The sequence below is a fragment of the Lissotriton helveticus genome, chromosome 4_1, assembly GCF_964261635.1.
Source record: "Lissotriton helveticus chromosome 4_1, aLisHel1.1, whole genome shotgun sequence".
NCBI lineage: Eukaryota > Metazoa > Chordata > Amphibia > Caudata > Salamandridae > Lissotriton > Lissotriton helveticus.
Genome location: NC_136063.1, coordinates 1,323,868,552 through 1,323,893,826, shown reverse-complemented (window position 1 = coordinate 1,323,893,826; position 25,275 = coordinate 1,323,868,552).

Sequence of the window (25,275 nt, the reverse complement as noted above, 5' to 3'; positions counted from 1 at the left end):
TTTTTGAGTATCAGTATGACTGTCTGTATGGTTCGCTGTGGGATATTACTTAGTGCATAGATGCATGAATAAGTGACTCACTGTTTGTATGTGTTTTTTTAAGACAGCATGTGTGCAGGACTGTATGGGTGGATGAGTGTGTGTATGGGTGTGTTAGTGAGTGAATGACTGTTTCAATAGTGTCTTTATGAGTAAGTACATATGTTTTAAACTAGTATATGTGAGTATTGATGTATATAAGTGAGTATATATGAGAGTGAAAGATTGGAAGAGTTGCTGCATAAATAAGTGTGTGTTTCTATAAGTGATTCTTTAAGAGAGTAAGTATGTGTAGGTTTCTGTAGAAGTAAGTGTAGTGGTGTATGTATAGCTGTATATGCAAGTAAATGGATGTTTGCATGTGTGAGTATGTGTGTGATTACCCCTATGGATGACTATTAGTATGTAACAGGATGTATAGGTGTATAAGTACATATGATGAGTGACTACATGCATGAGTGACTATATAGAACTGTTGGTGAATGAGTGGATATGTATGTAGATTTTGGAATTACTGAATAGGTTCTTCTAACTGGTATAGGTATCTCCATTGTTTAGAAATTTTTAGTTTCTATTTTTCAACCGTTTTATCAAAGGTTATATTAGGGTGACAGGAGGTCTGCCACTCTTTCACAAGGATGATATCATCAATGATGTCATCAGTGATGTCATTTGAGATGTCATGAGTGATGTCATGAGTGATGTCATATGTGACATCATCAGCAGTGGATTGCGGGCGCGCGAGTTATAGTTAGCTGAACTAACTATAACGGGGGAATTTCAATTGTTTTGTATGAGTGAAATGTCCAGCTAACTCCAGAAAGCTATGTTTTTTTCAGTGAATTTCTAAGGTTTTTTAAATGCTAATTCCTAACTATAACGTGGCTAAAACCTATGGTTTTTGCAGTGAATTTGCAAGGTTATTTAAATGCTAATTCCTAACTATAACGTGCCTAAAACCTATTGTTTTGTTAGTGAATATATATATATATATATATATCATGTGATCAAGGGAGGTTTCTCCCGAAACACGTAATGGTGGCAAAAGGCTAAATAAATGAACTGCACGAATAAATTGGGTCTACACTCGTTTTTCCATGAGTGAATTGGAGGCGATAGCGAGGAGTAAAGGATATATATATATATATATATATATATATATATATATATATATATATATATATATATATATATATATATATATATATATTTCTCAAAGTTGCCCCTGTGCACAAAGACGCCGCCTGGCTGACTGGAATACAGGTCTGTGGGGCTGCAAGAGAATGGCAGCCTGATTCCAGCGCACGAAGAACTGTCATTAGCAAACCGGAGCATTTTCCTGAGGCCCACCGGAGGGCTACAAATATGTGCAACATTTGGGGTGTAAAATTCGAGCAGGAACTTGGACCCCACTGGAGGGGTAATATTTAAGACTACAGTACCCAGCAGGCCGCTCACTGGAGGGTGGTTGCAAAGATGGGAGAAAAAAGACTGTAGTCTACTCCAGGTTACTGTTCTTCCCCCGACTCTATGATTAAGATGCAAGGCATCGAAACGCGTCAGGGACTGCTAATTGGTTGGGAAGGTGAACGGTTTGGAAATTAAAGTTCGGTTGAACTTCTTTTGTGTGGAGTGCGTCTTTGTGCACAGGGGCAACTTTTAGAAATGTTCCACACGGCTGCTCCGGCCGTGGAATATCGCACCGCCTGGCTGACTGGAATACAGGTCTGTGGGGCTGCAAGGGAATGGCAGCCTGATTCCAGCGCACGAAGAACTGTCATTAGCAAACCGGAGCATTTTCCTGAGGCCCACCGGAGGGCTACAAATATTATGTGCAACATTTGGGGTGTAAAATTCGAGCAGGAACTTGGACCCCACTGGAGGGGTAATATTTAAGACTACAGTACCCAGCAGGCCGCTCACTGGAGGGTGGTTGCAAAGATGGGAGAAAAAAGACTGTAGTCTACTCCAGGTTACTGTTCTTCCCCCGACCCTATGATTAAGATGCAAGGCATCGAAACGCGTCAGGGACTGCTAATTGGTTGGGAAGGTGAACGGTTTGGAATTTAAAGTTCGGTTGAACTTCTTTTGTGTGGAGTGCGTCTTTGTGCACAGGGGCAACTTTGAGAAATGTTCCACACGGCAGCTCCGGCCGTGGAAGATCGCACCGCCTGGCTGACTGGAATACAGGTCTGTGGGGCTGCAAGGGAATGGCAGCCTGATTCCAGCGCACGAAGAACTGTCATTAGCAAACCGGAGCATTTTCCTGAGGCCCACCGGAGGGCTACAAATATTATGTGCAACATTTGGGGTGTAAAATTCGAGCAGGAACTTGGACCCCACTGGAGGGGTAATATTTAAGACTACAGTACCCAGCAGGCCGCTCACTGGAGGGTGGTTGCAAAGATGGGAGAAAAAAGACTGTAGTCTACTCCAGGTTACTGTTCTTCCCCCGACCCTATGATTAAGATGCAAGGCATCGAAACGCGTCAGGGACTGCTAATTGGTTGGGAAGGTGAACGGTTTGGAAATTAAAGTTCGGTTGAACTTCTTTTGTGTGGAGTGCGTCTTTGTGCACAGGGGCAACTTTGAGAAATGTTCCACACGGCAGCTCCGGCCGTGGAAGATCGCACCGCCTGGCTGACTGGAATACAGGTCTGTGGGGCTGCAAGGGAATGGCAGCCTGATTCCAGCGCACGAAGAACTGTCATTAGCAAACCGGAGCATTTTCCTGAGGCCCACCGGAGGGCTACAAATATTATGTGCAACATTTGGGGTGTAAAAACAGGTCAAGGCCAACCAATATTTGCCCGGCGATATCGCCTCTTTAACCCACAAAATATTAATCAATGAAGAGGCAGGCGCTGGAGACTGGAAGGCAGGAAACAAGGTTTATTCTCTCCGGAGGAGAACACATCAGTTCGGACAGCCAGTATCGTCACGAGGTGCTCTAACTGCATCTCTGAGGCCTGGCCTCTTATACACAAGTTTATGATCTTTATTGCAGGTAACACATTCTTGCAATGCTTTGAAGTATGAAAGGACATCCTCGGAATCTCCCCTTCAGGCCCGTTCCCACACACATTTACAGTTGAAGTCCCCACCCCGGTCACAATAGGTGATGATTATCGCGCAGCTGGACATTCCGCCGATTCACGGAATGCATGGGGTGGATCGGATCTCATAGGGTGGGGGCTTTGATCAATTTGAGGGTCCTTTAATGGGGGAGCTTCCTACTGTATGGGGGGGCAATAAACAGTATCTGCAGGGCCAGGTGGCGGCCTGGGAACGAGGAAGACAAACGGGCACACAGGAAAAGGGGGTTTGTATCAAAGGACCGGGGACCATGAAAGGAATGAAGGGAGGTGTCGCGCTGGGAACAGGATGGGATTCTGAGGCAGGGCTGCGCTGAAGAGGGGTTTATGACCCAGGGCATGTGAGAGCGGGGGTGGCCAGTGAGTGGGGGTCAGTGGCATGCAGAGGGTGGTTCTGATCGAGGCACCTAAAATGGCGGGTGCGCACGACAAAAAGTGTGGCATCAGGGGAAAAAGGCAAGATGGCGCAGATAATGTTTACCAAACCGTACTAATTTTCCACAGTCCTCTCTTTAACATTCCCAAGACATCTTGCTGGCCTATTTCCTATCCATGTCTACTGTGGTGGTCATGAGTAAAAGAAGTAGGAACCCATGTGAAGGAGTTGTAAACAGTACATTAAAAATCTTTCATCCTAGGAGGCGGGCCTATCGTTAAGCTCGTTGCAGGAAAGTCATAGTAATGCAATATCGGACAAAAACGATTCTGTAGTGAGAGCATTGGGTACATTTCATAGATGCTTATAGTCATTCGGAATATGGACTGATAGGTTATTACAAATGTAAGTTCGTTTCGTATTCGGTTGGAGCATAGTCAATACAATGGTGGCTGGGAGAGAAATGAGACGTAGTAAAAACGATAATCAGGGGTGTCACTGTTCAAAGGGGAAGTCCTATTGTCGTGGGCCATTATTAGTGAGTTCTCAGCATTCTTTGTAGTCTTCTGTTGGCACTGTTGAGCACCGGCGGTGGAGCTATGGGTCCAGCTCTATTCTAGGTCCTGTGTTGCAGGGCATGACCTTTTTCTCGTTTTCCTGGTCAAAAAGGTCCTTTTTCGCCCTGTGTCGAGTCGATTGTCAAAGAGTTCAGGTGGGAGAAGGGGGTGTGTGAGTAGCCCTTAGGGCAGGTCGGAGGAAAAGGGGATGGAGCAGGGCCAGATCGGGAACAGACCAGGGGGACGGAAAATTTCAGGTAGGCGGGTCCATGACCGAGTTCAGAGGGCGGGGACTTTCCGGCACATGTTGATCATCGAGCAGGGGCATCAGATCAGCCCGTTCCTCTCATTTTGTCGAAAACAGTGCCTCGTCCTGCGACTTCTTACTGTTGCGGTCTCGCCTTGGCCAATGTCGCAGATGTTCCACGATCTGCAGTCAGGCCGCGTGCTCCCACATCCGGTCTCTCTCTCCTCCGACAGTGGTACCCTTAAATGAGTTTGAAAAGACAGTCTTTAGAGAATTGGCAGAGGAAGGTAATCACATAAGTCTATTTCTCTCCCAGCTCCAAGCAACTGAGAAACATCCGTTACATTGGGGTTTACAACCAACATATAAATAATTGATGATGGGTTGCTGGATTTCCTATAACTTTCCTTCGTAACTATTTCTTTGGTGTTTGTTGGTGTTACATTCATTGTCATGGTACGAGATCTGGTACCTATTCATTGCATTTTGTTTATTACAGTCACGTTAGTTCTTCTGGCAGAGACCCACTTTCCTAGTACGAGCCTTACGAAGCTATACCGTTCTCCAGGGCTTTATATTTTACGAAAAAGTGCAACGTGCTATCACCATGGTCTGATAGGTATCTTTCTGAGGAACGAACAGAGGCTAAACAGTTTTCCATTCTACCAATGCATCCTACCTTTCAGCTAAACATTTTACTTTTAACAGGGTTTATTGCAACAATTTCTTCATTTCGGTCTAATCTTAACTTTGCAAACATCATTCTAATTCCTACATAGTCTCTTACAACCTGACTACTTCATTAAAAACCGGGGTCTTATAGAAAACAACTAGGAACATAGCAAACTGGGGTAAGGGACTATCGTCTTGCTTTGTGTCATGAGGGCGTTATCTAGCAGGAGGCCACAGTTCAGTTGGTAAGCGTTTCAGTGATATTTCTCGAATTCTAAACTCTGTAGCTTGCTCATCAACAAATCATTTCTAGGAACAACGGCTGGCCTGTGTTAGTTGTGAGTCGACCCATCTCTTACAACCGGGGGTGGGGGACAGTTTTTTAAACTATCGTCCGGGGCAGCTGATACAAAACTGGGGGCGTTCTGGGAAGATGGGGAAGTTTCGATCACCTTTACTGTTTGGGTATTGAGACAATTCGGGACGGGGAAGGTCGTGTTTACCTGAGGCATTTTTATCATAGTAGCCACTGACATGTAGTTCCCTTATTACGGGTCAGATTAGGGAACCTCAGTCGTCTTACCTGTCCTTTCCCTGTTGGCCAATCCTAAGTTTCATCAATATTTAGCAGAAAGGAGAGGTAGTAACATGGCATCAAGGTGATTTTACTTAAGACAAATTTGTGCAAATACTTGCGGTATTTGGAGCCAATTGGGTGGTGTACCAGGGGTGGCGGTTTGCCAATTAGGTGCTGGTCGTTCAGAAGAGTGAGAGTGTGGAGGAGAGAGAGAGAGAGAGAGAGAGAGAGAGAGAGAGAGAGAGAGAGAGAGAGAGAGAGAGAGAGAGAGATGTGCAACAATAGGCGAAATAGTACACGTGCGACATGGGGAGTGGCCGTGTATTAAGAAAGGCTATTCAGCGCATTACACAACATGAGACATTACGGGTCTGTGTTAGAATTTCGAAAGCATGCAGTTTGGGACGGACGAGCATTAGGCCGGGTACAAGGGACATGCATTGAGTAAAAGGCACCATTGTGTCGCACTTCTCGCACTCTCGGCCCTTTGACTAGTTAAGTCAACGCTTCAGTCGCATAAAAACATTTTCTCATAGTTTCAGACATACGTGACATTTGCCCATTCACACAACACGGATTAGGGGTGATCGTGTTTCATCATATCATACATCTTATTGGCTCTTTCGTTACAAGAGTAGTTTGTGGGTATCCTTAGGTGCCACCTTGCAGCGTTAGTCCGCTTCATGTATCAGACATGGCGAGGCTTCAGATCTTCACCATACCTCAGTCGTGATTCCAATGTAACCTGTAGAGGGAGGAAAAGAGGGGAAGGGAGGGGGACAACATTCGAGCATATCAAATGCATGGGCACGAAAGTCCTTTACTTACCACATACTCGTCTTATCTCCTCGGGATAGAATCCCTGGGGTCTTGGTTTCTGAAGCCAGGGGGGGGGGGGCAGTGTCGCAAGGATGACGAGCGATAGGTTGTTCACGAGGGAGACGGTCCGAGTGTGGCATTATAGGCCGTGTGTAGGGAAACGTTAAAAATCAGAGGTGCTTAGTGCGAGGTATCTAGTTGGTAGATGTATCTAGCTATCATGGTCCTTAAATCTTTTCCAACGCTGTGATGTTCTAAGGCATATCGGCTCTTCGGCCAACCCTGTTCCCTAGTACCTTTGAGTACCATACCTTTATAACATTCTATCATTTACACCACTCCATTTTACCCGTCCACAGAAGTCGAGGTCCTTCTCCATGCATTAGTTCCTGAGCCAGTCGCATATTCGGGGGCAGAGTATCGTGCCTTAGATTCGATCCTCAATCCGTGGCTGAGCAACCGTCTTCTAATAACCTTAAAAAGAGAACAAAGCAGAGCGCACAGAAAAACTCTCCCGCTGATCCCACATTTTACAAAAAGCATGCAATACCTGTTCATAGTTTGGAAAACCTTTATTTGCACAATCGTTCAGCGTAGATATGAGGGTGCAATCATATTTGGCCGGACACGGCGATGGCTAAAGTGCGTACAGTAGGGGGGCTATTTTGCAGCATTAAAAACATGTAAAAGAAAGGGTTTATTCATTCATTTGCAGGAAACTAAAAACGTCTATCAATAGTTGAGGGATCAAGGGGCATTCATTTCATAATTGGAAGCACAGTCGGACTAGTTGCAATCAAATTTCCTATATGCATACCGTGGGCGTGTGTCATAAGCGAGGTTATGTATCAGTTACAATAATATCATAATAAATCGTACATTGAAACCAACATTTTAACGGGATCCTTTTTATATGTTCGTCAAGTGAACCCTCCCTCTTTTTCGTCAAGTGTACAAAGGATCATATACATATCTCAGAACATCAAGTCTTATTAGCTAAAAACACCACGAGGTGTTCGTAAGTTCCTATTGATACCGGCGCCATTGTGGGCGGGGCCGGGTTAGTCCGGAAGTAGCATCAGGGACAGAATGTTTCCCACAACCGGCGGTTGGACCAGAGTCCTTTTCGGCAGTTCAAAAACTCGTGCTAACAGAAGGGGTGGCTATGTCGTGGTTATTTCGTTAGCGATCAAGGCATTTGTTCCTCATCGGAAGCCTGCAGGGGCCGAGGGCTCCGGGGACTTTTGTAGAATCTTCAAGGCTGTGGGGATGCTGTCGGAGGTGGGGGCTCGTGCCCCGGTGGGCAAGCGTCCAAGTTATACTGCTGGTCAAAGTTACTTTAGCGGCCTAGACCCGCCTTCCAGGGGGCCCGGACGCCATTTTGAGGCCCCGCAGCAGCCGCCCTTCGTTGAGTCTGCAAGAGTGGAAGAGACCTTTTGGGGTGGAAAAAATGGAACACCGTGCCGTAGGAGCAGGACATTCGGCTAGGGTGCAGCTGTGGCGCCCCCACCTGGGGGGGGCGAGGGAGACTCGTTCGCGCCGTCTCCCTCTCCCGGTGCACTCCACACTGCCCTCTTTCATGGGCATGCATGATGGCCACCCCATATCCCGTGCTCCACAAGTACACTTGAGGGCCATCGTATGCCTTGTGCTGCGCAAGTATGGTCGCCGCCATTGTATGTCCTGTGCTGCGGAAGTATGGCCGTCGCGGTGCATGTCCTGTGCTGCGGAAGTATGGCTGCCGCTGTTCTATGGCCTGTGCTGCGGAAGTATGGCTGCCGCTGTTCTATGGCCTGTGCTGCGGAAGTATGGCCGCCGCCCGGCTGGAGGATTTCGGCGCCGGGCCGGGGCTGGGAAACCTCCTATCCGGGGAGGTGGGAGAGGCTCGTCCACGCCGCCTCTCCCTCCCAGCCCACCCTGTACCAATTCTTCAGCCGAGGTATTTGTGATGGCCGGACCAGGAGATACGAGGGAGGGGGTCATCTGCATCCTCCCCCTCCCTACTCGTGGCCCAGGGGACGCCACCCCAGGAAGGAGAGGATGGGAAGGCCATTTCATGCCGGGCCCGTGGTGCCTCCTGGACATCCCGCCGGCGATCTTTCGATCGATGGCTGTCAGCGGGCCCCGCCCCACACGTGCCGTGTGCTTCACCTTCCGGATGGGCGTGACCGGTGACCTGCGGCATTTCGGGAACTTCCGGAGTGGGGGTAGGTATTTTGTTTGGACAGGCATGTCTGGGTAATGGGGGGTTGTCTATGTAGGCCTGTAATTGCTCCTTTTTCCACAGAGTGGGGGGGGGGCAGCAGAGAGTAATCAGTCCTATTGTACTCAAAGTTTGAGTTCATTAATGGAATGTATACTAATCTGTCCGAGACTACTCTGTGTATTGTTTCTGTATGTTATCCGAAAAGGGTGGCTTTTTGTGTTAGGGAACAGTAGCGGTAGCACTGGGTTCGTCACCGGGTAACTTAGAGCTAGACTGGGTTTCCCGTCTTAGCGTTGTTCGATCTAAGAGGACTCAAACATGTCGCTGAAATCGGTCTGGCGAAATCTGTGCCATCGGGCATAATCAAACGTGGTGGTTCTATCTGGCCTGTCCGTGTCAGTCTGATTCATCTTTGTCTCACGCCTTTTCCCTTTCTGCCGGCCTGTTATTTCTGTCGGCCCTCTGCTCTTACCCTCGTTCAGTAGAGTCGGGCATTGGGCTTTCCAGTGCCCGGAATATTTACAAAAAGCACATTGGTTTTGCCCTAAGTCTGGTCGTCCTGTGCGTAGTGTCGGGGGATTACTTTCGGGTCGTTGTGTCTTGGGGTTGTCCTGTCGGTATATTCCTTTACACCGTTCCCTTCCTGCGTTTACTCCTTGGAACCGTGTTGCCGCTATTCCTTCCTTTTGCCTACCAGATGCTTGGAAGGTTGTCTGTCGCGTTTCTTTACCTACTCTGACTTCGTCTCCTTTCTTTCGTTGTATTGCTTCTTTGCGCCACATACCGAGACTGTCGAGCATGATAGGTGTTGTCTTACTATTACAAAGGGCTATTTCTAACGTTTCTATTTTATCAAGATCGAAGGATCCTATCAGTGGCCACTGTTTCTCTTGATTTTCTTTGGTATACCTGTGCCACAGCTTACTATAGGCTATGGTAACTAATCCATACTTTGTGAACATGTCTTTATTAGGGGTGCCTTCCAGCGGAGCTAGATGGTCCACCTCTAATAAACGGTCCGGGCTGAACCAACTATCAATCAGTGGGGAGAAGACAGACATGACGGCTCACAACGAGGACAAAAAGTCAGCACTGCCTATCTTATCACTGCGTGCAAAGACTAGACAGAATATTTCTATTCTACGTTGTTTGCAGGCAGTGAATACCTCATGAACCAATATCGAACAGTCAATACTCGGTCAATCAAAACAATCAGTGGGGAGAATAAGTAGGCCCGCAAAAGGTCTGCGTCCTCTACCCTTTCACTATCTGCAAAGAGGAACCTGTTCTTTCCTGTTTGCAGACAGAGAATCTCCAGAAAACAATCCGCGAACAGTAGTTCGGGGTCAAAAACAATTAATCAGTGTGGGTTCAAACAATCAATCAGTGGGGGAGAAAGATAGGCACGCTGGCTGCGTTACCTATCCTTCACTCTTTGCAAAGAGAGAGAGCCTGTTGTTTCTCTGTTTGCAGACAGTGAATCTCCAAACAAGTCAACAAAGAGTAATACTAGTATTTTCCGAACAATTAAACAATCATTTCGCAATTCGTCGTGTTTATACGACCTTACCCGGACCGTATGGACAGTTTCTTGTCTTCCGAATCCAGCGCCCGATCGTCCTCTTTTCCTCGTATTCTTCGCGGCACTCCTGACGGTCCCCAGTCAGGACCGTAGATCACTCGAGAGAGGTCTGTTCGGAACCAGTGAAGTTCGGGTGATCGGCTGCCAGACGAGGGTCTATTGGGCAAGAGCTCTCCCGATCGTTGCAGTCGTTCACTCTGTCGTCAGGACCTCTCCCACTGGATCCACGTGTCGCTGATGGGCCCCACGTTGGGCGCCAATTGTAAAAACAGGTCAAGGCCAACCAATATTTGCCCGGCGATATCGCCTCTTTAACCCACAAAATATTAATCAATGAAGAGGCAGGCGCTGGAGACTGGAAGGCAGGAAACAAGGTTTATTCTCTCCGGAGGAGAACACATCAGTTCGGACAGCCAGTATCGTCACGAGGTGCTCTAACTGCATCTCTGAGGCCTGGCCTCTTATACACAAGTTTATGATCTTTATTGCAGGTAACACATTCTTGCAATGCTTTGAAGTATGAAAGGACATCCTCGGAATCTCCCCTTCAGGCCCGTTCCCACACACATTTACAGTTGAAGTCCCCACCCCGGTCACAATAGGTGATGATTATCGCGCAGCTGGACATTCCGCCGATTCACGGGATGCATGGGGTGGATCGGATCTCATAGGGTGGGGGCTTTGATCAATTCGAGGGTCCTTTAATGGGGGAGCTTCCTACTGTATGGGGGGGCAATAAACAGTATCTGCAGGGCCAGGTGGCAGCCTGGGAACGAGGAAGACAAACGGGCACACAGGAAAAGGGGGTTTGTATCAAAGGACCGGGGACCATGAAAGGAATGAAGGGAGGTGTCGCGCTGGGAACAGGATGGGATTCTGAGGCAGGGCTGCGCTGAAGAGGGGTTTATGACCCAGGGCATGTGAGAGCGGGGGTGGCCAGTGAGTGGGGGTCAGTGGCATGCAGAGGGTGGTTCTGATCGAGGCACCTAAAGTGGCGGGTGCGCACGACAAAAAGTGTGGCATCAGGGGAAAAAGGCAAGATGGCGCAGATAATGTTTACCAAACCGTACTAATTTTCCACAGGGGTGTAAAATTCGAGCAGGAACTTGGACCCCACTGGAGGGGTAATATTTAAGACTACAGTACCCAGCAGGCCGCTCACTGGAGGGTGGTTGCAAAGATGGGAGAAAAAAGACTGTAGTCTACTCCAGGTTACTGTTCTTCCCCCGACCCTATGATTAAGATGCAAGGCATCGAAACGCGTCAGGGACTGCTAATTGGTTGGGAAGGTGAACGGTTTGGAAATTAAAGTTTGGTTGAACTTCTTTTGTGTGGAGTGCGTCTTTGTGCACAGGGGCAACTTTGAGAAATGTTCCACACGGCAGCTCCGGCCGTGGAAGATCGCACCGCCTGGCTGACTGGAATACAGGTCTGTGGGGCTGCAAGGGAATGGCAGCCTGATTCCAGCGCACGAAGAACTGTCATTAGCAAACCGGAGCATTTTCCTGAGGCCCACCGGAGGGCTACAAATATTATGTGCAACATTTGGGGTGTAAAATTCGAGCAGGAACTTGGACCCCACTGGAGGGGTAATATTTAAAACTACAGTACCCAGCAGGCCGCTCACTGGAGGGTGGTTGCAAAGATGGGAGAAAAAAGACTGTAGTCTGCTCCAGGTTACTATTCTTCCCCCGACCCTATGATTAAGATGCAAGGCATCGAAACGCGTCAGGGACTGCTAATTGGTTGGGAAGGTGAACGGTTTGGAAATTAAAGTTCGGTTGAACTTCTTTTGTGTGGAGTGCGTCTTTGTGCACAGGGGCAACTTTGAGAAATATATATATATATATATATATATATATATATATATATATATATATATATATATATATATATATATGCACTGGAAAACTAAACACCCACTTCCCTTACAAAGAAATGGAAAGTTTGCATCTCAGCAGCCTCTCTTATTTTTCACCATATTCATCTTCCGCTCAATTAAAACATGATCCACAAATACACACCCCTACTTGCTGCCCGTGGCTGGGCTTATCAATTAGTCTTCTTTAATTCAAATTCAAAGTGCAGGCCCTTTATTCAGCCTTCTTGGTAACTACTACCCTTGAATAGCAGTGGATAGTTTGCACACTTCCGTCCTTTCTTGCGTCCTTTCTACCGCACACTGTGTGTACTTTATGCACTAGCTTGCTTCCTTAGATGTGGTACTCGTTTCTCTTGCTCCCACTGCGGAATCCAACAGCCTATCTGTGTAATGAGCTGGAAATCCAAAGATCCACTTCACTGACAAGGCAGTGGTTAGTTTGTGTATCTCCAGCCTTTCTTATTTTTCACCTTTTTCTTTTTCCACTCAATCAACACATCATCCACACATACACACAACTACTTGCTGCATTCCTTAGCTGTGATTATCAACTATTCTTCTATTTCATATTCCTATTTAAAGTGCAGGCCTTTATCAAGCCTTTTTATTGTAACAACTACCGCTGCCAAAGGCACTGTAAATTTGCACACTTGCTCCCTTTCTTGGCTGGGGTTATCAATTATTCTTCAATTTCATATTCTGATTCAAACTCAAGGTCCTTTATCAAGCCTTTTTGTTGTAACTACTGTTGCAGGAATTCTGCTCCTACACAGAACTGTGCATAAAGACTTAGGACCTCAGTGAATTACGGTACACCAAAACCCACCTTAGTGCTCAAACCCCCTACCAGACTAGCAATCAGTGACTCATTGGTTCTTCGTCCTATAGCAAAACCACCAATGACTAGTCTACCCAGAACATGCGACTTAGAAAACCTCAAGTAAGGTGGATAAAGAGTACTCTTTCGTTATAGTCTTACACCAGTCCAAAACAAGGAGTAAATAAAGACACATGCAAGTTTTAAATGTTTATTTCTAACGCCGTAATCTCATGCGCAGTACCTTAGATAATACAACCAAACATATTATCAGAAACGAGGTTGTCACCATTGTTACTATTCCATAAAATACAAAGGGAGAAAGCATCCTACAATGCTAAAGGGAAACAGCTTTAAAACATACCTACATTTCACCCTTCCTATCTACCATGTTAGTTTATAACTACAGAAGGTTTCATAGGATTACATGGGCGGACCCATATCTCTGGTACTCAGCAGTAGTGGATCACATCGAGTTCTGCACAAACTGTCAGGATTCCAATGTTCTCCAACTGTGTGTAATTATGCCTCCACAATGCATTATTAAACGCGCCAGTATCAGAGGTGGCCACAGCTGCATATGTGTTATGGGTCAAACGTGCGAGGATCATTCCGAATAACAGACACAGTATCCAATATAACCTTGATGTTCCATGCTCTCACTATACACACTAAACTAGCGAGGCAGTCTAGAAATTTAGCATAACAAATTATTCTCATGTGAAGCAAAATACGCAGCCTTCTCTAAACAATATCACAAGTGCGTGTCATGTGCAAAGCAGAGCAGGAAAGCAAAAATGGCGTTTAAGCTTCTAATAAACCCATGCTAATTTAACACAGTGTGAGTGCAAGGCTCAGCCCACGACACCCTCCCTCGATCGAAGCACGTGATATAAACGTGGGTGAATTAGGAACGCAGAGTCCAAGTCTGAAAAGCAGAGTCAAGTTCAAATTTGCAAAAAAAATTATTTGCTGTTTGATAGAAAACAATAACTAAATAATAAAGAATAGGTAGAAAAATCAAAGAGTCTTAATCCAACAGCGTATAAGCACAGTATGTAGCAACAGCCTCCAAGAGGAAGTCATTGTTCTCATCTGAAAACATTACAGCCATCCAATTCAATAGTGAGAATGAACATACATGTTCCTCAATGACCGGAGCCTCTATCACCATCGGAGGAAAACTCGGGACATCTTCAATGTAACTGCGTGCCAAGAAGTCATGCGCCGCTGCAAAAACATTCAAATGTCCCAATATTCTATGTATCGCTGCTAAGGCCATAATCCCGCCGCCCGAACAGAGCAAATCATGAACCACTAAGGGGCTCATCAGCTGGTCATAATCCGCGTTGAGAGACACCGTACAGCAGAGACACAAATCCAGGGCCCAGTCGAAATCGCAGCTCAGGCAATGGAAGACAGGTTGAACGCATGTGAAAAAGGAGAAGCGAAACGATAATCCATAAGCTGCACTCAATGTAGCCAGAGGCAGCGGTCCGTAATAACTAAACATTCGGTTGCGGACCAGCAACAGCCAGGACATATTCTCGTGTGCTGCAGGATGTGCATCCATATTTAAGTAAACAAATTAATAGAAGCACACCGGCAACTAATGCGAGTATTATGGGGAATACACCAAAGATGCTGGAAAACATTGAATGAAAAAATGCAGAGAAGACACCAAATATAGTTTGAAAAGAAGTCACAAGGCCACTGCTTCTAACTTTAAAAAAGTAAGGTAACCCCGTAGTCAAGGACGCATTAAAGATACTCTGAATTAACTCCCCAAAATGCAGGGGCATGTCTGTATTTAATAAATCATGCACTTCTGTGCGGGTGTTTGCTACATGAAGGACAAATGTTTCTGTAGCAGATGTAAGAGCGACCTCTTTTTGAGTCAATAGCGCTCTTATACGGCTCATTTGGTTGACTCTTCTTTCAAGGTCGGAATCGACGGCCAGATGGAAACATCCAGCTTCCCATGCAGAGGAGTAAACACAACTTTTTTATAGCATACCACACGCTCAGTTACCGTAATCATGTAAGCGATGTCTGCTAACATTGCAGAACAATCTGCAATATTTCAAACTAAATAACTCACATTTCCAGTAAACTGAACATTGGTATGATAGCAGGCGTCGGAGTGCCTTTCAAAACTCAGGCCAAATGAGGCGCATCTTGTCTACAAGTGCCAGGGTTGGATTGGGATTAAAAATCGTCCCGGGCACGCTACAAAAAAGTGGCCCACATTTGCATATCTTCCGCAAAACACTGTTTTGGCAAAATTGTATTAAAAAAGGGGGGGGTTAAAAAAAATGCACGGATCAGTTTGCACTAGTGAAATATACATGAAAACAAGTGTGGCTACTGTTGCCCAGGGTCCCGGCCCCACTCAAAATGCATATATTAACGGGCCGGCCCAGCGAGAGAAAGGGAGTGACACCACTCACTGCCTGTTGATAAAAGGGAGGTAATTGAAGTATCTACCTCCAGAAAGGCCACTCAGGCACCCACTGGGCCTCTTTCGTCATGAACAACACAGACACTGCGCAAATCGGCCCCCCAGGCTGCCAAAAAAAGCAGCCCACGGCTCGAATTGGGATACCGGCCACTCGGCCATTGCCCAAGTGCCCCCGTTACCAATCCGAGGCTGACAAGAGCCATGCAATTGCATGTGTCTACAAATTAAGGAGTGATCTGGTGCTATTCTGCAATCTTCGCCATTCAGATAGACTTCTTTTCCCTCCCTCAGGCAACTATATGTAAATGGTAATAACCAAGCTTCATGGAGAAAAGCGCTGCCTAATGATCCATATCTTCCAATATCATAGTATTTTGTGTAAACCTCAAACTTAAACAGGCTAAAAAGTAACGTTATGATACCGTGGATAAGCCACACAGCTGAATCAGTTCTCCAATGAGTGACCACTTCTAACCATTCTCATAGCTCGCCCTGTGCTCTGATTTGACAGTGAGAGAGTGATCGCACCATAGTTTATACTGCTAATCATTCTCAGCATATGCTAGGAATGCGCTTTCACGTTACACATCGCATCAAAGCTTTGTGTGACGTCATGAACGGTGCCCCGTAAGCAAAGACGTGAATGTTTTTAATTGTTTAAAAACAAATATTTATGTATTTAATTAACATAGTAACAAAAGACATTATCTATGATAATTATGAAAAAAACATTTTTAAGTTCCAATAATCCTATATTACTTTAAATAGCAATTACACAAATCATGGTGGAATGTCAGGCATACTCGCATCGTAAGAGCACCGTAAGCACAGCGTAAGCGTACGCAAAACCATGTGACTTTAAAAGAAGAGATTTGATTGGTTCATAACACTTCCTATTACAACTGTTGAAACTTCAGTCCCATTTTAATAATTCTACTTTGACTTTCTAAGAAGAAGCATCTCTTCTGAGAATCTTGTCATATAGAACAAAGTTTATCATAATAACAGCAATGGACTCATCTTCCAGCCATTCTTCAGAGGAATATTTCACTCCTGAAGAACCTCCAAAGAAGAGGAAATAAGCTCTAATTTGGCAGTTTTTTACTTTTCCAGAAGGGCAAAAAAATGTTAATGCTCCAAAAGTAACCTGTAAAATTTTTCAAACTCTTTCAAGGGGTGATCCATCTCAAGAATACTCCTTTGGCACAGCAAATAAGGAGCGACATGTGAAGAACTTACACCCCAACAACTTTGCTCGAGCTGCAACACAGAGGTTGAAGGACAACCCACCTGCTACTGCACCAAGCACATCAACTGCTGCATCAGCATTTTCAGCAAGCAGTCCACACCCACAAATTGATCCTGATTTTGCTAAAGTTAACATTTTATGCATTTATTGCAATAAACTTTTGTGTTATGGGAAACAGTCTATTGACCTGAAAAAACGCAGGAAGCAGGAGCATCACTTTCCTCGACATTAGGTTTATTTTTTTCATTCTTTTGTTCCTGTTGGACACTTCCAATCCCCCCATTATAGAAAAAAATTGCCCCCGGGATTTGCCCCCCCCCCCGGGAGCTAATTAAGAATAAAACGGACTTCTAGTTTTTTTTTTCCTTTTCCACCGCGTACGAGTACAATACGCGTACCCCGCGTTGGCCTATTGGGTCAACATGTTTCTACATTGCCTGCTTTCCTTATTTTTTAACTTTGTTTTACTGTTTTCTTGTGACTCAGTGCTATTGAGGCACAAGATGGATGCCAACACTTCCTGGTTTGGAGTGTTGACAGACAGTGGGGGACGGTGGCAGCTTCCTCCCGGATCGTTGTGTGTGGTCTCTCAGGTTCCTAGGTGCCTTTGCCCTAGTATGCTGACTGTTAAAGAGTAATACGTTTTTTAATTGCTGATATTTTAAAAACAAAACGCTGATTCACTTTTAATCGGTGAATAGTTTGCATTGTGTGCTGTTGTGACTGCATACTTCCACTTGGTGGGTGTGTTGGGATTTGTTCTGGACACTTGAATTGGGGGCATTTTCATTTACCCTAGCGCGAGGGTCTGTGCTCGATCATTGATCCTTCCTGCCCCGGTCCGACGCGGTAGTTTACCGTTGCGCGGAGGGCGGGGTAGGTAGAGCCAGACACTTCCGCATTCAGCGGTTAGTGGTCTAGTGGCTCAATTTTCCTGCATAAAACCCTCATGCCCCAGAGACCGCGCAGCGGACGCACGCAGCCGGTGCGCCGCCGGCGCGCCGATGGCGCGCCAAAGGCAAGCCCATATGCGCCCGTCCGCGGCAGATCGGGGCTCGGGGCAAGAACCCCTGGTGGATATCAGGTAGGGCTACAGTATGCATGGCAGGAATTGAAGGATATCTGTGTGGGAGTTGAGAGCTGCTGTAGACACACGATGCACCCAGGAAAATTAGATAGAAACAAGAATTGCAGACATTGCCCATTCACACTAAATCCCTCATTGAAAGCAAGGGATACCGGTCAGTCACTTAGCTGTGCCATGGTCAATTGTAGATCACTAAGGAAGCACAAATTAGAAATACATGACTATTTGGAGGATAGTCAGGTGGGAATTCTTTTTCTTACCGAGACATGGCTCGACGAGGAGTCAGGGCCAGAGATTCTAGAGACACTCCCTGGCGGCTACTCTATTTGCCCGGGTGATAGGCCTAAGGGAAGGGGAGGAGGGATCGCTTTGATCCATCAGCGGAACATCCAATGCAATTTGTAACCAGTTGAGATCACTAACTGTGAAGCAGGCTTCTTTTCTATATTAGCAGCCAACAACTGTGTGATTAAAGGCTATTTAGTAGATAGACCTCCAGGAGGAGCAACAGAATTTGTGGCTAGCCTCGTGCAAAATTTAACTCAGCCTGCCCTTAGATATGAGAAGCTGCTCTTGCTGGGTCATTGGAACTTGCATCTGGATGACCCTTCTGATAGGGTAGCCCAGGAGCTCCGCCAGGAGCTGACAATTTTACAGTTAGCGATTAAATCAGAGCTTCCAACACATCAATTGGGACACCTCCTGGACCCTATTTTCTGTAACTGGGATACTGTTGACATCGAACTCCCGGTACCAGTTGTATGGTCAGACCATTTCCTTATCCCCTTTCAGGTTACCGATATAGTAGATAAAATATCAGAGGAGACGGGAAGTAAGAGGAGACAAAGGAAGTGGGCGAGGTTCTCATATGAGAAGTTCGAAAGGGCCATGGTGCAAGGTGGTCCATCTAGGGAAACCGCGATGGACACAGCATGCGAGGCATTGGACAAGCGTATTCTAGAGGCTCTTGACAGTATTGCCCCTTGGTCAAGCAAAAAGCGTGAGAGACGGACTAAATCCGCTCCGTGGTTTTGTGCAGAGTTAAGGGAGCTGAAAGCAGCTTGCAAACGCTTTGAGAGATGTTGGAGGAAGGATTATTCGCCTATGGCGAGAATGGAATATAAATCTAGCCTCAGAGGCTACCATGCTTTGATTAGGAAAACTCGTACCTCCTACTACACAACAAGAATAGAGAAGGCGGACAGCTCAATGAAGGAGATGTTCTTGGTCTACAAAGAGATATCCTCACTCTCCACTACTGAAGTACCAGTAGTAGGCTCCGTGGCTTTTTGTAATCAAATAGCAGAATTTTTTGCTAATAAGGTGGAAAAAATCTACGCCACCTTTCCGGCGGACGCCAGGGAAGGACTTAGTGGTGAAGGGACGCCTAACAGTGACCTAAATGAGACGGAGTACCTGACTAGGTTCAAGGTGCCAGCAGGCGATATGCTGAACGAGATAGCATCCAGCAGTAAGTCTGGTTCTCCCAAAGACCCTGCCCCTGGTAAAATTTTGCCTGGGGCCAGTGAGATTTTAGAACCTTTTATTGGCCATTTGCTCGAACTTTCGTTCGGTTTAGGCAAGGTACCTAAAACCTGGAAGGAGGCAGTGGTGTTCCCTTTGAAAAAAATAACGAATGTTGGCATAGAACACTTAAACAATCTGCGTCCCTTTTCGCTCCTGCCCTACTTTGCCAAGATTGCCAAGAAGGTGGTCAATTTACAACTGACCGCACATATCGAAATGCACAAACTGCTCCATCCTACGCAATCGGGCTTTCGGGCTTCTCATTCCATGGAGTCTGCCTTACTCTTTTCTACAGAAAGCCTCCGCAGACATGTGGATAGAGGGCAGACAGCGGCGCTAATCCTTCTTGACTTGAGTGCCGCTTTCGACACTGTGGCACATCACATCTTGCTGCAGTGTCTTAGCAGAAGAGGAGTGGTGGGCACAGCGTGGAAATGGCTGGAGTCTTTTCTCCAGGATCGCAAGTTTCAGGTGGCACAGGGGCCCTTTCGTTCTGATGTCTTGGCTCTGAAGCAGGGGGTTCCCCAGGGGTCTAGCCTCAGCCCAACTCTTTTTAATCTTTATGTGGCACGGGTGGCTGAGATCACCGGAAAATATGGGGTGGAAGTTGTGACATATGCCGACGACACTCAGCTGATTGTGGCCCTTACACAGCCAGCAGAGAGTGCCGCCGGCAACTTCTCCTTCTGCCTTCAAGATCTGGTGGTCTGGATGGCTAACAACTACCTCAGACTTAACGGTGATAAAACCGAAGTACTGATTGTGGGAAAGGCTCCCTCTGTCTGGACGTCGGCTTGGTGGCCTCAGACACTTGGGCCTCTTCCTGTGCCCAGTGATCAAGTGAGGAACTTGGGGGTTTGGATCGATTCCAGGATCACATTTGATTATCACACCAGCCGTGTAGCGGGCATCTGTTTTGGCATCTTGCGGGGCCTAAGAAAGATTCTGGATTTACTTCCCATAACAGCTCGGAAAACATTGGTCTATGCTCTGGTAACTTCCAGACTGGATTATGGCAATGCCCTTTATTTAGGGGCCAACGTGAAATGCCTAAAAAGATTACAGCGGATTCAAAATGCTGCCGCCCGGCTGGTCCTGAGGCTACCCAGGAGAGCTTCCTCAATGAATGCTTTGGAGACGTTACACTGGCTTCCTGTCACGAAGCGGGTACAGTTCAAAGCCTTATGTGTCAGCCACCGGATTATTCAGGGGAAAGGCCCTCGCTTTCTTCTTAATCTTTTAACGCCCCATATCCCGACTCAGCAATTAAGATCCAGCGGGTCGGGTCTTGTTCAGGTCCCCAAAGTTAAAAGAGCCAGAATGGGGGGGCGCTCATTCCGGTTTTTGGCTGCTCGATTGTGGAATGGACTGCCCCTAAAGTTGCGGATGGTAACCTCGGAAATGATATTCCATAAAGAGTTAAAAACCTATCTTTTCCCTAGAGGATGCCTTTAAAGGTAGAGGATGCGGGGTGGGTTGCATGGGGACGTATGTGAGTCAACACACCAGCGCGGGGACACACTGTCAGTGTAACCAGGCGCTTTAGAAGTTCAGTTTACTTACTTACTACTTACTTACATACTATCAGCATGCAGCTCGTGCTCGTAATTGTACGGATTTCAGTACGTGTGCCGTACTTCGTCTCTAGATATCGCTATGATTTTACTTTTGATTATCTCAGGAACTACTTAACAGATTTACACCATTTAATGAAAAGCACAATCTGCGAACCAAACTCTACCTCTCTGCCAAATTTGGTGCAATTCCGTTCAGCCGTTCGGGCTGTAGCCCTGGCTAAAGGTCCCTATGGAAAATTGCATGGGGAAAACACGTTTCGGGACCCCATTTTTTCTCGCCCCTCACTTGACAAATCACCCCCAATATTTCAGGGAAGAAGCGGAGCGGAGCAGGCCATTTTCTTGGAGAAATTCGGGAAGATTCATCCCCCAGCGCCAAAGTTATTCCAAATAGAATGTTGTGGATTTCCTATGGAAAGTAGGTCCTAACTATAACTACCTATTGGCGACGTCCAGTAGGTAATATATAAATATATATATATGAACTAACAAGTTCCCTCGAAAAGAAAAGCGCGGAGGCCAGAGGGGTGTCCGTTGGAAACCTTTTATTACACGGTTGCATCGGTTGGCAGCAGCAAATGCATTTCGGCTTAACAGAAGCCTTCCTGAGTGCTCACGCCCCAACACAGAGTCCCGTATTGCTCCATCAAGGCTGCTTTGCGAGTGCTGCAGTCGACATTGGACTCCTCCCCTAAAAGCGTTGGCTCACCTGTTGGAAGTCACGTGGATATATAGAGACTTCAACTCCCAGCATGCAGCATGGTCTTGCAGCTGAGCCGGTGGTGTGGGTGCAGAAAAACTGTCAATGTTCGCTCCAATGTCCTTTGCAGCCTCGTATGGTGGGACTCATTAGTGAAGCTTCCGCGTCCCAAAGGGCCTCCTCAAGTCCCCTCGGCTGCTGGACCAAGTCACACGGATTCTGGCTATGCGGGGACAGCCATGTAGGCACACAGCGTCCTGACGGGGTAAGTACCTCCTGCCGCACTCCTTCTCCTGTTACTTTGGCGGACAACGAACCTCTCGATCCCTCGAGCACAAAATGCACTGCAAGCAGCGCGGTGCCAGTCTGGTTCGTGTCTTCTTATCAGCAGGGCCATCCGTTACGCGCTCCTGGCTTGGCACGAATACATGAACTAACCACTTCCCTCGAAAAGAAAAGCGCGGAGGCCAGAGGGGAGTCCGTTGGAAACCCTTTATTACACGGTTGCATCGGTTGGCAGCAGCAAATGCATTTCGGCTTAACAGAAGCCTTCCTCAGTGCTCACGCCCCAACACATATATATATATATATTTATATATATATATATATATATATATATATATATATACACACTTCACCAGCCACTTGATGACTTTGACGACGTCTTCACAGAAAATGGAGCACGGACCACAGAGTGAGTGCTTGAAAGTTTCTTTATTCCATTTGCAAGGCAGCCATAATGTGTTTCAGCCCCGGCGGGCATTGATCACATTAACCATATATATACATATTGGTTAAATAATAAAGTTCAGAAAGACTTTTATATTTGTTATAAATGAATAGGGTTATGTTTCATACATGTTATATGTTTCTAGTGATGTAATTTCCCTGTTGTTTCACGGATTGGAAGGGAATAGTAATTTTTACCCCTCCGAAGTCAAACACTTTTACAACTGTTGCACAGACGGGAAAGGAATAGTGAATTTTACCTCTCTTAAGTCCAGTGCTTTCCCTACTGTTGCACAGACTGGAGTGGGAATAGTAAGTTTAACCACTCCGAAGTCTAACCCTTTCCTTACCGTTGCACACGCTGGAGTGGGAGTTGTAAATGTAATTCCTCCGAAGTCCAACGCTTTCACTACAGTTAAGCACACTGGATTTTGAATAGTAAATTTTACTTCTTTGGTGTACCGCGCATTTTACACTGTTGCACAGACTGTAGTGGGAATCTTATATCTGTAATTCACAGACTTTAATTATTTTTAATATTGTTTAAATGTATGTAATATTATTATTTGAATATTTGTTTAATTTTATATTAAACTAAGGTTACAGGGATGTTATAGTTAGGGTCAGCTTTCACTAATACAAAACCAGTTATCGTTACCTGACCTAACTATAACTTATGCCCCCACAATGCACTGTTTATGACCTCACATAATACATCACTCATGACATGAAATTCTATTTCATAACTATAACGTCCCTGTAACCATTGCTTTTTTCAGTGAATTTCAATGTTTTTTTTAACTAATAGTTACATTTGTAGAGTGGTGGAGAGAGGGGGCTGGGCCTCGGACTAGCTCTCAGGAATCCTGCTGAGTAGGACTTACAGGAGATATCAGGAAGGCTGCTTGGCCCCCAAGGTCCCTCAGGAGTAAAGTAGACTTCATCCCCCAAACTAGTAATGCGCCACAAGCCGAGTTTGCAGGGTGGTGAAGAAAGGTGGCGTGGCCTCCAATGATCTTTTAGCAAGCCCTCTGTGTGAGACTTACTAGAGATAACAGGAGGGGTAGTTGGCCCCCAAGGATGTCCTTAGGGGACAACTGCACCTCCAGTAAGTCCCACACAGCGTGATTGCTGAGACTTGGTAGGAGGCCATGCCACCTTTCTCCACCACTCTGGAAACGCGGTTCCTGACACACTACTAGTAAGGGGATGAGGTCCTCATTGATCTTGAGGGTCCTTGGGGGCCAACTATCCCTCCTGTTACCTCCAGTCCGAGGTACAAAGCTGGATTGCTGAGAGGTCATCAGAGGCATGCTCCATTTCGCCACCATTCTGCAAATGCACCTCCTGGTGCACTGCTGCTTTGGGGAAGTAGTCCACTTTGGTCCTGAGGCAGGTGGACCTCATCCCCCCACCAGCAGTGCAGAGAGATGTGTGTTTGTAAATTGGTGGAGTAAGGTGGTGTGGCCTCTGACTACCTCTCAGCAATCCCACTGTGTAGGACTTACTGGACGTAACAGGAGGTTTTGTTAGCCCCTAATGCCATTCAGCAGGCAAGGGGACTCCATCCACCGACCAGCAGCGGACCAGGAGGTGCGTTTGCAGAATGGTAGTGAAAGGGGACGTAGTCTCTGACAAGTTATCGGCTTTTTTATTTCTATTTTTTAGGAAAGTGGGGCACATGTCTCCCTTCCCTGGACCATTTTGGGCCCCGGGGACCAGATCCCCCTGGCCATGCCCCATTTAAAAAAGGGAGGGGGAAGCGCGGCCCCCCTCCTGGGCCAATTTCAGCCCCGGGGACCCCATTTCCCAAGCCCGGTCTTTTATTTTTTTAATATATTTTAAAGGGAGGAGGGCTGAGCTGCCCCCCTCCCATGTAATTTTTAGCCCAGGGTACCCAATCCTCCAGGGTTAGCCCCTTTTTTAAATGTATTCATTTTTTAAAACAAGGGAGGAGGCCATGCAGCCCCCCTCCCAGGCCTATTTCGGCCCCAGGGACCCCATCCTCCAGGACCTGACATGTAGTGTGGCGCTCACATTTAAAATGTTGGGGACTTGGGGAGCCTGAAGGCCCCCGAGGTCCCAGCCGGCTCCCTGCCTCTTGCAGGAGTCAGCATTGCTTTGATATCCAGGGAGCTGCTGACATGCATCTCCCTGGCTCCCAAAGTGATGTGTCTGTTTCCCTGCTCTCTTGACAGTGGGCAGTGAAAAAGATACTGCTCTGCTTTCAGCAAGCGAGAGCATTTTCTGCTCTCACTTGCTCAAAGCAGAGCACTTGTTTGCTATAGTTTGGCGAAGCAGGCTCCCTGCATTCCTTTTCTAAAGTGCCACAAGGAGGTGTAATAATACTGTAAATGTTCGGGATAGCAGGGCTGGACCTGTGCAGCTTAACTGCTTCCTCTGAGTCTACTCGTGACCCGTGTGGCAGGACCCAGGTGAGAGAGATCATCACCAATTTCCCTGGATGCCCAGCTCAGCATAGTCGTATTACCTACATCGAGCTGCCAGACAAGCCATAGCTATGCAATAAGGTTGTCCTCTTGCTCACACTGTCCATACTAGCTAGTAATCTACACCCTGCCCAAAGACGCAATGGGCAAACAAGATGTACATCAAATAAAGGATTTGTTGGAGGGCAAAAGCACACCAGGCAGGTGAGCTAGGAGTCCTCACAAGAGGAACAGTGTGATACCTCTACAAGGGCCGCTGGGTATGATGAGGACCTCAAAGAAGTCCTAGTGGACATTAAATCCAGGTTACAAGCCATGTATGCTAAACTAGATCTCACGGCCAGCCGTCAAGCCCACATAAAAGAGAGGGTCGTCAAACATGAGGCCAGGATAGACCATCTTGAAACCAGAGTTTCTGACGTGGATCATGCGCACGCTACAGCCAGCAAACAACTATTGCTTATGGACAAGGTCCTCAAACTTATTAAAGGGAAGACTGAAGATCTGGAGGTGCCTACATATATATATATGTCTAGATTATTTCAATAGAAAAATGATTTCATTTAAACAGTGTAATAACATCTGAAAAACATTTCATAGTCATATACAAAGGTACAGTATAAAAA